The sequence below is a fragment of the Natrix helvetica genome, assembly GCF_964273705.1.
Source record: "Natrix helvetica genome assembly, chromosome: 8".
NCBI classification, from domain to species: Eukaryota; Metazoa; Chordata; class Lepidosauria; order Squamata; family Natricidae; genus Natrix; species Natrix helvetica.
The window spans coordinates 11,037,128-11,053,907 of record NC_138559.1 but is presented as its reverse complement, the minus strand read 5'-3'; the positions used below and the strand labels follow the sequence as shown (position 1 = coordinate 11,053,907).

At 41.5% G+C, this 16,780-nt stretch overlaps 1 protein-coding gene across 1 annotated transcript in view; it reads right to left on the bottom strand.

The window, feature by feature from the left end:
• Positions 1 to 16,780, bottom strand: part of LOC309395998 (zinc metalloproteinase-disintegrin-like protein H3) — a gene marked incomplete at both ends in the record, with an annotated part of 69,946 nt that overhangs the window by 24,596 nt on the left and 28,570 nt on the right. The window lies entirely within an intron of this gene.

Sequence of the window (16,780 nt, the reverse complement as noted above, 5' to 3'; positions counted from 1 at the left end):
AAATATGGTGGTTTTTTGTAGAGTCAGAATGTTCGAGTCAAGTAAATTTAGAATTTCCAAATAGTGAGGTAGCCCTTTAGGTATTGCTCCAAGGGCTCCAATTACAATTGGGACAACACATGATTTCTTTTTCCATAGTCGCTCAACCTCAATTTGTAATTCCCAGTGGTGGTGGTATTATTATTATTATTATTATTATTATTATTATTATTATTATTATTATTATTATTATTATTATTATTATTGCATCAACAGAATTGTATCACAGCGGCCAGTTGTTTCGCCGGATTTGGCATTGATTACTAGTCGGGCCCCACCCAGGGGCCTAGGACGTCGTAACGTATTTTCGTAATATGTGTGCGGATCCAAGCAGTGCGGCCTTTTGCATTTGACTGATGGTGATTTTGTCAATTTTTAACTGTTTTAAATGTAATTCCAGTGCTTTTGGAATAGCACCCAGTGTGCCGATTACCACTGGAATTACCACTGCTGGTTTGTGCCATAATCGTTGAATTTCAATTTTTAAGTCCTGGTATTTTGCGATTTTTTCATATTCCTTCTCGGCGACCCTGCTATCACCTGGTATTGCGATGTCTATGATTGTAACCTTATTTTTCTCAACCAGGGTGATGTCTGGTGTATTATGCGCCAGTATTTTATCCGTTTGTATGCGAAAATCCCACAAGATCTTGACCATCTGACCCTCAACGACTTTTTCAGGCTTATGTTCCCACCACTTTGTTGCTGTTTTAATGTTGTAATTTTTGCACAAATTCCAGTGGATCATTTGTGCCACTGAATTGTGCCGCATTTTATAGTCAGTCTGCGCGATTTTTTTACAGCAGCTGAGTATGTGGTCAACAGTTTCATCAGCCTCTTTGCAAAGTCTACATTTGGCATCATCAGAGGATTTTTTATTTTTTTATTATTATTATTATTATTATTATTATTATTATTATTATTGTTGTTGTTGTTGTTGTTGTTGTTATTATTATTATTATTATTATTATTATTATTATTATTATTATTATTATTGATGCAGGCTTTCCTACTGTCAAGCTATCATAATGCTGTTATTACTGCTATTTTTAAGCAGCTATTGCTTATGAATACTGTGGGGTCCTTTTTGCTTGCAGACATTTCATTACCAAACTAGGTAATATCATCAATGCTATTGTTGGCTGGTTTCACAAAATATAGAATCATCGTGATGGAAGGGACCTCTGAGGTCTTGTAGTCCAATTACCTGCTTAAATCACGAGTCTTATACCATCCTAGTCAAATCTCCAGTGAATGTTCATTCCATTGATTAATTGTTCTCACTGTCAGAAAATTTATCCTTACTTTTAGTTTGGATCTCTCTTTAATAAGTCAATGCCCTCTTCACTAGGATAGCCCCACAATTACTTTTAAGACACTTATCCTGTCCCCTTAATCTTTCTCTTTAATATGTTAGACATAAGTAGCTCCCGTAACCATTTTTTCCACTTCAGTAAAGGGTTAGATCAATTCATAGAAGTCATGGAAATAATCATGTAACCTTACCTGGCACTTTCCACATTACAAAACTTTCATATGACTTGGGATGGCATTTCATTGCCTTTTTGGATATGGTCCCAATCCTTGAAAAACAAATACAAAACATTTAGCAGAGTAAATCTCATCCATGCCAAGAACCTGTAATAATAAATACACACTCTGACATTCAGCTTTCTCATGGCAGGAATTAGAAAATAATAGGAAGACATATTTACCCTGATCACTTCTGCAAAGGAAAGATTTTAACAGAATGAAGAAGGTAAAACCCTTATTTATATTTTACTGCTGTCCTCTGCACAAGGTGATGGCTTTTTTCCCTGGCATTTGATGGCATCTTATAGTGTTATCTAATGGCCCAGCTCTTCATCAAAAAATAAGAATCCTAAAGTTCCCTGAATCACCAAAGCTTTTCTTAAGATTTTAGCATTTATAATTATGATTTCACAAATCAGTGTTCTTCAGATAACTCTTCAGATTTCAATTTTAAAAAGAAATAGAAGAATGCACTTTGATTCGAATTGTGAGTTCATGGGCACCTTTCCACCCTTGAAAGCAGCAAGAATCCTGCTGCTAACTATGGTCTATCTCCCACCACTTATTTTAGTGTGTTCTACAGGGGCTTCCCTTGAAGAATATTCAGAAGCTACAGTACCTCTGAAGAGTATTCGGAAGCTATAATTGGTCCAGTTTTGGTGTGGACAGTTTTGGAGGCTCCTTGGATAGCATATGTAACACCTTGTTTCAAGAGCTGCACTGATCTGTTTCTGGGTGCAATTAAAATGCTAATTATTATCTTTAGGCCATAGATCTAGGATATATGCAGAATCATCTTTCCCCAAAGCTTTACCCACTCACACTGCTGCAGATCTTTCTGTCAAGGAATTTCAGCTGGTGGGATCCAGAAGAAGAACGTTTGCTGCCACTGCTCATCCCCTTTAGAACATTTTGCCACAGAAGATAAGATTCACTCTCTTTCTTTTGTCCCTCAGATAAAGCCTTAAACCTTGGCTAACTGGCCTGTCCTTGCCAAACCCTTGGTTTTTATTTTTATTTTTTTAGATTAAATTTTTAGTTTAATGTTCTTATATTTATAATTGTCAAATGTTTGTGTGTTTTATCTTTTTTTTAAATGTGTGTTTTATCTTTTAAGTTGCTCAGAGCTGCCTTCAACCATGAGATGGGTATGAAATGAATGAATGAATGAATAAATAAATAAATAAATGCAAAAAAAAAAGACTGTCAAAGGCCTAAAGCAGGGGTATCTTGCTTAAGGGTAACTTAAGTCCCAAGGGCTGGTTCTGGCCTGCAGGGTGCTTAGATCTGGCCCACGGGGCTGAGGTGGATATAATGAAGGACCAGCCCTTGGTGCCTCTGCCAGTAAAAATGGAGCTCATGAGGGCTGTGTGTAGCCCCCTCAAACTCCATTTTTACTGGTAGAGGATTGCAGGAAGTTGTTGCAGGCAAAAATGGAGCCCAGGAGTCTGCTCAAGCCGTCACAGGCGTCCCCTGACACAAGTGATGTCATGCTGCCCACCCACCCCCTGCCCCACCCCCAAAGTCAAACACAACGTTGATGCAATGAAATTGAGTTTGGCACCCCTGGCCTAAAGCCTATTTCTAGATGTGTTGGCTGATTAGGATTTGGGAAAGCTACAGTTCTGGAAGATTGTAATCTAAAACATCAGAATTATGTTTGAGAATATTGAAGACTAGGTTGAACATAACCGTCGGAGTCACTGAGGTACTTTAACAGGCTTTATTTAACAGAGAACACAAGTTCAGAATAAAACGACAACTTCAGCACCTTGCCCTGCTTGACAGCTATTTATACAGGAGCTGTCAAGCAGGGCAGTCAATAGAAACCCTTTCACTCCGGCACGTATAAACTAATAGGTGCGAGTCTTTGGTTGCCGGGCTGTCAGTCATAAATCGAGGACTTGTGGCCGGTCGTAAGTCAAGACCAGTTTTAGCAACAATTAGCAATTGGATCAACCTAACAGAGGATAGAATATTGAATATTGAGGGTTATGATTTGGTATATGGCTGGCATGCTTACTTAATATATGACAAGAAGGTTGATAAGATCTTTAAAAGTCATATTTTAAGGAATGCCTTACTGCGTGTTTGGAAAAAATATCAATATAGGTTAAACGACAAAATATCTATGGGGCGGTTGCCTAGATATGCTATAGAGAATATAAGTATAGAACAAAAACAAGATCTAGCTACATATGTAGAACTCCTTAATATGGATAGAGGTACGCTGTAGTTGAAATCTTTGAATGTATTAAGAGATAAAAGGGTTCCAGTATGGTCAGTTACAGGCTAGATGGAAAAAAGACCAGAAATCCGGTATTATCCACAGTGAGGATAACTTGATAAAACAAATTAGGGATCAGGGTCCAATGCATATAAAAAGGTTGTTCAATGTATTGATAGAAATAGACTCAGAAACAGAATTAGTTAAAGATTGTATCAAATCAAATCAAATCAAATTTTATTTGATTAGCCGCACCCTCTCCAGAAGGACTCGGGGCGGCGTACAATTAAAACACATAAAAATATACAAATATAACAATACATAAACATATATAGATACATGTGCAAGGAGGAGGTGAACAAATGAATAAAATAGCATTAAAATTCCAATTTAAAATGGGCACAAAATTTTGAGGAACCAATAATGATGGAAATATGGGAAGAGATTTGGGTAAGAAATGTAAAATTTACACAAGTTCAGAACCTGAGAGAGAATTTCTATAAGATGTTGTACAGATGGCATTTAGATCCAAAAGGCTAGCCTGTTTGTATCCGAATTTACAATCTTAATGTTGGAGATGTGATTGTTTTAATGCCACGTACTACCATATTTGGTGGACTTGTAAAAAAGTTAAAGCATTTTGGATAAAAATATGGTGGGTTATTCAAAATATGTTGAAAAAGAGGATAAAGTTTACACTCTAGTTGTTTTTGTTAGGTATAGTTTCAGACTGTACTGTCATAGAGACTAACCTGATCTTGAACCTAACGACGGCAGCAAGATTGTTGGTGGCGCAATACTGGAAGAAGGAAGAGTTGCCTACTATCCAAGAATGGACGTTAAAAGTAGCAAACTTAGCAGAGATGGCCAAAATTGCAGCGTATTTCAAGGATCATTCGGATGAGAAGTACAAGCTGGATTGGACAAGATGGATTGACTATATTCAAAACAAGTACCGGACTAAAAAATTTCAGTTAGCTTATGAATGAAGGCATAAAGAACACTACAATTTATTCAAAGTTAGTTTAATAAAGGAGGCATTAAAGCATAAGAATAGTAACAAGTTAAAATTAGTTAGCTTAGGTTAGCATATGGTTGTTAAATGTTTATACCCTGTATTTTGCTCTGGGAGGTCGGGGGGAGGGAGGGCGGGAAGAGGGAAGGGTAAGGGGGTGATAATTGTAAATTTTATTTTAAAAAATGTAATAAAAAAAATATAAAAAATCGAGGACTTGTGGCCGGTCATAAGTCAAAGACCTGTCAGAGAGTAAATCCTTCCATCTTGATTGTCAAGGGGGTTGATTAGTTGAGAATACTCAAGCTTTTGGAGTCAAATATTGATTGACTTGGTACAAGGTGGAATTAGGGGAAAACAATGCGATATAACCAGATAAAGGCTAATTTAATTCTGCGCAAATTCAAGTAATTAAATGGAATTCATAAGATCATTGCCCCTTCTATCAAATTATAAAATGCAGGGGGGGGAATCAAAATGAAGGTCATTAGTGGCTACATCTGGCAGTTGTGAAACTGAGCCTACAATTCAAGGAGAATTAGTTTGTGAAAAGGTTTCTCTGCCATGATCATTTTTTAAAGAAATATTGCTTCATTGGTGCATTTACTTAGCAGTAGTTCCTGTTGAGTTCAATAGGACTTAACGATGAGTAAAAACGTGTGCAGAATCATCATCTTGGAATTGAAGTTAAGAGGACTACGAGCTATTGCTATTTCTTTTTTTGTAAATAATTTTATTGGTTTTAAAACATTTATGGGGAAAAGGTTAAAAGGTACATAGAAAATTTTGGTAGCTCCCATGTTAGTAGTAGAAATCCCCGCAAATCTCACACTTTTACAATTTTAAAAATAACATATAAAAGATAAGCATAAACAGAATTCTTACTTTATATCAACCGTGTGTTCAATCATCTCTTACTTTGTCACTTTCTAGTATATCAACAATTACAATAATATTTCAAATGCATTTATTTTTGTGACCTGAGCCTTTTCGATGAGCTATTTCTATTTCTTGAGGAATACCTGAAGTCATGAAAACCTCTTCCACAATTCACTAGGCTTTGCCATTGTTGTGAATATACAGCTAGCTTATATATTACAATTATTCCATGCCTCAGTGTCATCATTTTACAAGACAGACTCAGAAGTTTTATCTGATCCATTGCAGTTTGAAAATCTTCAAAGCCACAGAAGACGAGTAGAATACAAATACAAATACAAATTTTATTTGATTAGCCGCACCCTCTCCAGAAGGACTCGGGGCGGCGTACAATTAAAACACATACAAATATACAAATATAACAATACATAAACATATATAGATACATGTGCAAGGAGGAGGTGAACAAATGAATAAAATAGCATTAAAATTTCAATTTAAAATCCCTCAATTACAGTACAAAATACACAATTAAAAACCCGTCAGGAGCGATATGATAAAACTATGGTTGAGCCAGGCCAGCTACTTGGAAGAGGTGGGTCTTAAGCTTTACGTGGAAGGAGCGGAGGTCAGAGGTGGTCCTGATATCAGGGGGGAGGTCATTCCACAGGGCTGGGCCCATCACAGAGAAGAACAGCAAAGGTAAAGAAGGGGGTTTAGAAAAAGTCTATCTGCATCAGCATGATTATTCACACATACCCCCTTTTTTGTAATTTTGATTCAAAGAAGTTTGAATGATCTTGGGGCTCATTAAAGACCACCAGAAGGTCTGCAAAATGAGAAATGCTATAGACTATTTTGATTACCTTCTTACCTTTATTGCCCATTTCAAACTGCAAGGAATAAAACCAGAAATTTCCCTTGATATTGTAGGTAGCCCCCAACATATGATCACAATTGAGCCACAAATTTGCTAAATGAATTTTGCCCCATTTTATGACCTTTCTTGCCTCAGTTGTTAAGTGAATCATTGCAATTGATAAGTTAGTAACCTGGTTGTTCAGTGAATCTGGTTTCCCCATTGATGTTGCTTATCAGAAGGTTGCAAAAGGGGATCGCATGATCTTGGGACACAGAAACGGTCATAAGTATGAAACAGTTGGCAAGCATCTGAATTTTGATCACTTAACCATGGGGCTGCTGGAAAAGGTTGTAACTGAAAAATGTTCATAAGTCACTTTCTAAGTGCCCTTGTAACTTTGGTCACTAAAGGAACTGTTGTAAATCAAGGACTACCTGTGCTGTTCTTTAGCGTAGGAGAATAATGTTCAAGGGCCACCCTTCTTATACTACTTGTAGAAGAAGACACACTGAAACTATTCCAACATCCAGAAAAAGTGAAATATTGCAGTAAAAATTATTTCCAACAATTTTCTTTCTGAAAAGTATTTGTTCTTTTTATATTGAAATGAGATTCTTTCAACAATTAATAGAAAGCAATTAGGTAATCAATTTCTATTATCCAGATAAATAACTGGGATACATCAACAGTTTCCCAGTGCTAATGACAGTAAGGAACCAGTGATCATCAAAGGATGACTGGGAAGATGGAGGAAGGCTCGTCATTTTTTTTTACCTCCCCAGTGATGCTGCTGAAGATGGGAGGACAGATGATAAGCCCTGGTGGGCAGTGCTTACAATGCAGTACTACAGGCTGTTTCTGCTGACTGCTTGCAATTTGGCAGTTCAAATCTCACCAGGATCAAGATTGACTCAGCCTTCCATCCTTCCGAGGTGGGTAAAACAAGGACCCAGATTATCAGAGCAAGAGGCTGACTCTGTAAACTGCTTGCAGACGACGGTAAAGCACTGTGAAGTGATATATAAGTCTAAGTGCTATGGCTATTGCTACAAGAAAGGAATCAAGGCTATGCCAAAATGGCTTTTACATATATGGAAATTGTCAGGGAATTGTGCAGCAGGTGTCATGCTAAATAAATATAGTTTACATCTATGTATACAGAAAATTATATAGTCAGGCAAACAGGAGCCTCATGAGGTAAATCACACAAGGCACACAGAAGAAAAAGGCGGTTAAAAAGGGAGACTCCCCCTCCCCCTTCACCCCCATAGCAACCAATCACAGTGCAGATTGCCTCACACAAGAGCAATCAGTTTTAATTGTGTGCTGTGGCTCACTATGCAACCCCACTAAAGTAGAATAAAATATGGATTAAAATATAAGAATGAAGACGTGGCATAAAAGGGACAGTTGGAAGCTTGCTTAAAGGGACAGGGAAATGTCATCAGCCTTCAACCACAACATGTTCCAGCAAATGTCCCTATGTCAAAAGTCCAAAACCACAAGGTTCAATTAAAGTTCGTTAATGGCACATAGTCCATACCTGCAACAAAAGGAGAAGTAAGACCCCCATCTCCTTATAAGGCTTTTTCCTCAAGGTAACCAATAAGAAATGAGTAAAGTGTTTCCGTGTTACGCTGTCTTTGAGAATGTATAAGAATGCGTGCATCAATAATAAAGATTCTTCAGAATTTGCAATGTTAGCCATGGGCTAACGTTTCTGAACCTGGCTGCCAAATAAACTTTTCCTGTATCCTGAGAAGTCTAAGCCTGTCATTTTCTGCAACTCCACAGCTCCAGTTACTGAATTTTAATGTCTTAACAAAAGCAAACAAAGATACACTTCTGAATAGGAGACTAATCTCTGTAGCATCAAACAAGTCAAGTGGCCTTCAGAGGAAATAGTTTCCCATCCCTGCAGGAAGTTCAAGGATTGCCAATTAGATGCCATTTGAGAGGAATGATGAACACTCCAGAATCTAATGTGTATTGTCAAATACATTCATGGTAGCGCAACATCATCTTCATCGTAAACTTTACCATGTTGTTAAGAATGGAGTTGATACATTCAAGGCAATCTGATTTAGGACTATGAGAACCTGATATCCCTCAGTTCCAAATTATAAGACACTTGAAGTTTTTATATCACTTTTTAGCATGAAAGAAAGATGAACACTAGGAAGAGATGGAATGTGTGCTTTTAAATAGCATCTTGTTGCTAAATGTTGCAGGTGGTAGCTTTAACTGACCAAGTGAGTTACTCTTGCCGACTGATCTAGTCAGAGACAGCACCTAATCCTTCAGGAGATAAGCTGTTCCATTTGGGTGATAAAATAGGATTTCACAGATGGCTGTGAAATCTGGAACTGCAGAAAAATAAAAACAGATATTTTGGAATCGAGTACTTGAGTACTAAGAACCAGAGCACAAGTGAGCAATTTTAGTACCTCTGTTTGAGAAGCTTTTTGCACTACAGAACAGAAGTGGAAGTGGAGAGATGAGGCTCTGGAAAACCAAGTCCTCTAATGTCTGAAAGTACAAATCTCCCACTGTCTCCTTTGCAGTCTGAGAAACTAGGGAGGGTCCCTTCTGAGCCTCTTGCTCCACCTACTATGCACCTGTGGCCCATATTGTCTCTCATGTTACTGGCTCTGCCCAGTCTTTTTCAGGGTCGTTCCCACTCTTTCTGATTCAAAAGACAATGTGAAATTCATGTCCTCTGTCTGGAAACATATCTACCATTAATATCAGGTTGTCTCATTTAGAATTTTCAAAACCAAAGTTAGTACTATGTAATAAAAACTAGAAATGCCATCATCCCTTCCTATTCTCTTGGATCTTACCTTGGGTGTCAGCAGAACAAAGTGTGTAAAAGAAGATCTGGCACCAAAACCACAAAGATTACTGACTTTATGTTGGCAAAATCCACATAACTGGTGAGCTTCATTTACTGTAGCTGTTATTGCTTCTAAACTCCTCTGGCCAAATATGATATGAAAAATTATCAAACATTGTTACCAATGCATTAAAATGTGTCTGACTCTAGGGGGCAGTGTTCACCTCTGATTCACAGCTGAAGAGCTTCTGTGGTCATGTGGCCAGCATGACTATATGCAGATAGAAGACAAATAAATAGTATGTATTTAAGGGTGCAGTTGAGACTCATGCACAGTAGATGTCAGGGTTACTACACATACAAAGATTGCTTAAAAAAACACTATGATTTAAGCTCAAGCTGCTATTATCCAACTTGCAAAAGACCATTCAGAGTAATAAGAGGCAATTCTGCCGGGATATCATGTATGAGAGAAAGAGGGTGAAGGCAGCTCACCCCCCACCACTCTTGAGTGTTCACAGATTATTGTAGATTGTTGAGATATGTAGATAAAACATACCTGAGTATGTTTTCACAAACCACAAAGTAATGGTTGAAGATTGTTGCACTTATGGGAATTCATGCTCTGACAGAACGACTGAAAATTGGGGAAGATTTGCTGCTAGAGATGAGGTAGCTACTTCAGGTGGCAGGCTTTGAATGCAGTTTGAAATTATATTTATTCAGCTAACTTTCTCGCGCAGTCTTGAGAACTACCATTTGGATTTTCTTTTTCACTGTAGGTTATCCATTCCTCTTTCTTACTTTCTGGGCTTCATCCTGGAAACTTTGCAATGGGTACCAGACTGTCTGGTACCCAGTTTAAATGAATAATAAAAAAAAAACTTTCTAAGGCTTTACTTTCCTGAAAATATGATTGCCACAGCGATGGATTATTAGAAAAAAAGGAACTTTACCTCAGGCAGCGGATAAGCCTCAACAGGCACAGGGTCAGTTGTCCCTGCTGATGTCTCCTGGTGACAGGCTTCATAGGGAGGCTCCTATTAACCCTATTTTCCCCATTGATGTCTCAAACATATGGGGGATTTCTCAGGAACCTCTGGTTTCTATGCCTGACAGAAGTGTTATGCTACCACCTACGGTCCAGAGATTGGACTCTCTCCCTTCCACCTCTGTGGCACCACACCTGGGCCTGACACCTCCAGTACTCCTACCAAATTTTCAGGAGTTAATTGCCAGCGCCATCTCACAGGGCATCACAGCAGGCATACAACAGAGGGAGGCCCTTTCCCAGAGACAGGTTCCTGCTACAGCCCTCCCAATACCAACACCACCCACAGTGGCTACAACCACTGACCTGGTGGCTTCTGACCAGGAGGATCAAGAGCTAACCTCTGAATCAGAGGAAGGTGAGCTCAAAGAGGCCGAGCTCTCTGAAGATGAAGGAAGGGAGACTGACCAAAAGACCTCTTCAGGACTCTTCCCTCCAGCTCTCTTTTCCTCCCTGCTTGTAGAAGAAGTCACTCTGAAACTATTGCAACATTCAGAAAAAGTTAAATATCACCGTAGAAATTATTTTGGAAAATTTTCTTTCTGAAAAGTATTTGTTCTTTTTATATTGAAATGAGATTCTTTCAACAATTAATAGAAAGCAATCAGGTAATCTGATTTCTACTATCCAGGTGAATAGTAGTTTAACCGGGATACATCACCAGTTTCCCAGTGCTAATGACAGTAATAAACCAGTAATCATCAAAGGATGACTGGGAAGATGGAAGAAGACTCATCATTTATTTTCCTCCCCAGTGATGCTGCTCAAGATTGGAGGAGAGATTATAAACCCTGGTGGGCAGTGCTTACAATGCAGTACTGCAGGCTACTTCTGCTAACTGCTTGCAAATTGGCGGTTCAAAAAATGTGGTTTTCTATCTGCATGGTCTTCTGTGATAGGCCGAGGGACAGAAAGAGGGAGTAGTGACCTTCCTCCCATATTTAGTCATACCAGGGGTTGTAACACAAATACACACACACACACACACACACACAGACAGACAGACAGACAAACAGACAGACAGACAGACAGACAGATAGATAGATAGATAGATATAGATACATAGATACATAGATACATATATATATTCTTTTACAAACCTCTGGTTCATGGTCCATTTCCCTTTTCTTTTTGCTTTCCCTTTCCACTTAACTATTAATGGGTTATGAACTGACCAAATATTTGGGGTTATTTCTATTTCTTCTATGTCTTTCTCCATTTCCAGATCCATCCACACCATGTCAATCCTGGACCATGAATTGTGAGGACTGGAAAAGAAAATGTATTGATTTTTTTTATTTTTTATTTATTTATTTGACTTATCAGTCGCCCCCTCTCCGCAAAGGGACTCGGGGCGACGTACAATCCAAAACAAATATACAGATGTGGCATGGAGGAGGTGACATCAATGCTTAACAATTAAGATTCCAATTAAAAGCCACTAGGTTAAAATAAATAACAATAAATTAAAACAGTTAAAATAATTTAAAACCACAAAATTTACATTTACCGTAATTAAAATTGCCAGGGAGGTTAGAAAGTTCTAGTTTAAGCCAGGCTGGCTAGTTGGAACAGGTGGGTCTTGAGTTTTGTGCGGAAGGAGCGGAGATCGGTCGTTATCCTGATGTCTGGGGGTAGGTCATTCCAGAGGGCTGGGCCCATCACAGAGAAGGCCCTACTCCTGGATGCCACCCTCTGACACTGTCTGGTGGACAAGACCCGGAGGAGTCCCTCTCTGTGAGAGCGAATTGGTCGCAGGGATGTATGGGGCAGAATGCGATCCCCAAATAGCTAGGTCCTGTGCCATGGAGCGCTTTAAAGATGGTAACTAACACCTTGAAGCGCACCCGGTAGACCACAGGGAGCCAGTGCAGCTCGCGCAGGAGAGGTGTTATATGGGAGAACCTCGTTCTCCCCATAATTGCCCGCGAGGCCACATTCTGGACCAGTTGCAGTCTCCGGGTGCATCTCAAGGGGAGCCCCATGTAGAGAGCATTACAGTAGTCCAGGCGGGACGTCACCAGTGCGTGAGTGACTGTGCGGAGGGCATCCCGGTCCAATAGGGGGCGCAATTGGTGCACCAGGCGAACCTGGTGAACGCCCCCCTTGCCACGGCTGCCACATGGTCTTCCATAGACAGCCGGGCGTCTAGGAGGACGCCCAAATTGTGCGCCCGCTCCACGGGGGCCAGTTGCTCGCCCCCGATGGCCAGCGATGGAATACACTGGTTGAACCGGGGGGCCGGAAGCCACACCCACTCCGTCTTGGAGGGGTTGAGTCTGAGTCTGTTGTCTCCCATCCAGCCCCTTACGGCTTCCAAACACCGGGACATCACTTTGACGGCCTCGTTGGGGTGGTTTGGGGTGGAAATGTACAGCTGTGTATCATCAGCGTACAGGTGGTATCCCACCCCAAAACCACGGATGATCTCGCCCAGCGGCTTCATATATGTGTTGAACAGGAGAGGCGAGAGGACCGACCCCTGTGGCACCCCACAAGTGAGCGGCCTCAGGGTCGACCTCTGCTCCCCTGCCAACACACATTGCGTCCGGTCGGAGAGGTAGGAGCAGAACCACCACAACACGGTGCCTCCTACCCCCAACCCCTCCAGCGCGCGCAGTAGGATACCATGGTCGATGGTATCAAAAGCCTCTGAGAGGTCTAATAGGACCAGGATAGAGGAACAACCCCTATCTCTGGCCCTCCAGAGATCATCCACCAACGCGACCAAGGCCGTCTCTGTGCTGTGCCCGGGCCGGAAGCCAGACTGGTGCGGGTCTAGATAATCAGATTCCTCCAGGTGACGTGGGAACTGCTGAGCCACCACGCTCTCTACAACCTTCGTTAAAAAAGGAAGGTTGGAGACAGGATGATAATTTGCTAGCTCCATTGGGTCCAGAGAAGGCTTCTTGAGCAAGGGCCTCACAACTGCCTCTTTCAAGGCGGCTGGCAGGAAACCCTCACTCAATGAAGCGTTCACAAGTCCCAATAGCCAGCCTTGTGTAACCTCCCAGGATGCCAGCACAAGCCAGGAGGGATACGGGTCCAATAAACACGTGGTGGCTCGCAGTCGCCCACGCAACCTGTCCAAGTCCTCGGTGGCAACAGAGTCAAACTCCTCCCAGCATGGTCTCTCAAGACTTGCCTCGGACGTCCCCCCTGGAACACTGAAGGGGGCCCATTCCCTCTGGATATGAGCGATTTTATCCTGCAGGTATTCCCCAAATTCCTCTGCCCTGCCCTGCAAAGGGGGCTCCCGCTGCCTCTGTGACAAGAGGGAGCGGGTCACCCGAAACAGGGCAGCAGGGCGGTTCTCTGCGGACGCAATAAGAGTGGCACAATATCGACGTTTGGCCACTCTTAATGCCACAAGGTAAGTCCTTAAGTAGGTTCTTACCTGTGTTCGGTCAAATTCGGAGCGAGAGGATCTCCATCTGCTCTCTAGGCGTCTCTTGTGGCGTTTCATCGCCCTTAGCTCCTTGTTAAACCAGGGAGCCAGGGCGGTTCGTTGCCACCGGAGAGGCCGCAAAGGCGCAACCCGGTCTAAGGCCCCGGCAGCCGCACTATTCCATGCAGCCACCAAGTCCTCCATCCGGGAGCGGGTCCGGTCCACAGGAAGTGGCCCAAGCTCCGTCTGGAACCTATCCGGTTCCATCAGACGCCTGGGGCGGAACCATCTAGGACAATCTGGTTCCGCCTCCCCGTGGCGGGGGGTAGCGCCAGGGAAATCGAGCTGGAGAAGTGAGTGATCTGACCATGACAGGGGCGTGATGGCTAGATCACTCGTCCACTGGTCGGAGACAAACACAAGATCCAGTGTGTGGCCTCCCTCGTGTGTGGGGCCCTGAATTACTTGAGTCAGATCCATGGCTGCCATGGAAGCCATGAACTCCCGAACTGCCTCGGATGCTTCTCCCATCGACGGCAGGTTGAAATTCCCCATAACTAAAAGTTTGGGGGTCTCAACCGCCATCTCAGTGATCCGCTCGAGGAGTTCGGGCAGGGCCGCTGATGTATAGCGAGGAGCCAAGTATACAATCAGCAGGCCCAGCTGTCTCCCTGGGCCCCATCTCATGCCTAGAGACTCACACCCTGATATCTGCGGCACAGTGAATTCTCTCGGTTCCAGATTCTCCAGATTTTTCTGTGGGTTAGCTTCTCTCCATATAACTCTTAGAGTCAATTCTTGGGTCATTTCAAAAAATGAATCTGGTAGTATTCTCCTTTGATGAATTCCCCCCCTGTTTTATAATCTTTTTGGGAGGGGGTATACTACTGCATTGAAATCCCCAATTAAACATATATTCTCCAATTCCAATTCTACTATCTCTCTATGTAATTTGCTATGATATTCCTTTTGATTGTTATTTGGTGCAGATATGACAGCTAATAATACTTGTTTTTGTTTTCTTTTATCCTAGGAAGACTGTGGAAGATGGAGGAATGAATTTTTAACACCTAACTGTAAATCACTTCTGTTTGGACTTTGTTTGGCAAGATACACCCCGAGTGGAGACCGAATCTATTATATTTAATTCAACAACAGTTGTTCAGAAATGGCATTAAGAAACAAGCATAGATGCTTGATCCAGGGCAAATTATTTTCAACTTTTGGGAGAAATAGATAGGATGCCATGGCAAACCTTCTACAACTCGATTCCAACAGTTTGTTAATAGAAGGATTTAGAACATTAATCTTGTCTTTTTTATTCTTCTTCCTGTTAACAGTTTTGTAATTAATATCATACATAGAAAATAGATCAACAATTTGCAAATAAATATACTAGTTTAATAGCAGGGGGAGGGGGGATGTTTCGCAAAGGGCAGAAAAACTACAAACCTTCATTTGAACGAAATAAAAATTAGAATTAAAAAAAAACTGGTGGGTCAGTTTACTCACAGTGACAATTCACTGTAGAGTGCCAAATCCTTATACTTTGCTGTCTGACTTCACCTTGGTTTTTCTTGGTTTATTCTATTGCTTTTTCTGGCAGTTCCTGGCAGCTACCTCTCCCTGGTGTTCATGGACTCCCATATTTCTCGCTGGGAGAAAGAGCTGCTGAAGAAACTTCATCTGCTAGGTTTTACGGAGGATGCCTTAGGAAACTATGACCTCAAGGATGGCCAATTTAGGATAGTCCAAATGCTTGTGGACATTGATTTACAATATCTACGAGCCAGAGCCAACAAAACTTGCTCCCCCCTGACTTTCAACCAACTTAATAACTATGGATTGAGGATGGCTTCCTATTTTTATACCCTAACCATTCCCAAGTATAGAAGAGCTTTTTCCCTAGTTTGCTTCAATGTCTTGCCCTCAGCACTTTTGGATGGTCATTTTAAGAGGCTCCCGATTAACGAGTGGCTGTGCCCTTGTGACAGAGCTGAATTTGAGACAGCAGAGCACGTCCTTCTATTTTGCCCCATGTATAGTGTGGACAGATCTAGTTACTATCTCTTCTTGAAATCGTCCCTTCTAGACCTGATAGCTGTGATTTGTTTGTATATTGCCTTGGGGGTGTCTCCTCATACATCATCTCTCAGGTTTCCAGGTTTTTCTTGAGAGCACTATAACCATTAGAGGAGAGCGCTGTAACCATTAAAGGAGAGCGCTGTAACCTCCCTTAGTTGGGCTTTTGGTGACTGGCTACTATGATGCTATGATCAATTCTCCTGTGTCTCTTTTGTAGTGGTCGTGTTTTGGTCTGTGATTGTAAATTAAGTTTTATTATTATTGCACTTCAAGGATGACCTCCTCTCTTTTCCCCTTCAAGCAGTTAGCCAGAGGTTGTTTGCTTTTCAATGGTCTGAGAAGGAACAGGTGGTGGGGACTCAGCTGCACTGGACTTTCTTAACCAAAGGCTTTGAAAATAGCCCAACTGTTTTCAATGAAGCGCCTGTTTCTGATTATCATCTCTTCCTCCTCCTCCTCCTCCTCCTCCTCCTCCTCCTCCTCCTCCTCCTCCTCCTCCTCCTCCTCCTCCTCCTCCTCCTCCTCCTCCTCCTCCTCCTCTTCCTCCTCCTCCTCCAGTGCTGCTGACTTTTGTCCAAACCAGTCCCTTAGATTCTGAAGCCATGATGTTCTTGTTCTGCCTGGACCTCGTTTGCCTTCAATCTTTCCCTGGGGGATTGTGAAGGATGTTGTATTTTTCTGGGTGTCGCATCACATGTCCAAAATATTCTAACTTTCCCTTTTTTTGCTTTTGCTTTTGCTTTCTGATCTACTTAGATGGAAACTCTTCCCTATCCAAACCAGGAAGAAATGTTGCCATATGTGGATTATTTATTGTTAGGGGCTCTTTTTAAAACAATGTGAACAAGATGCTATCAACCTTTTG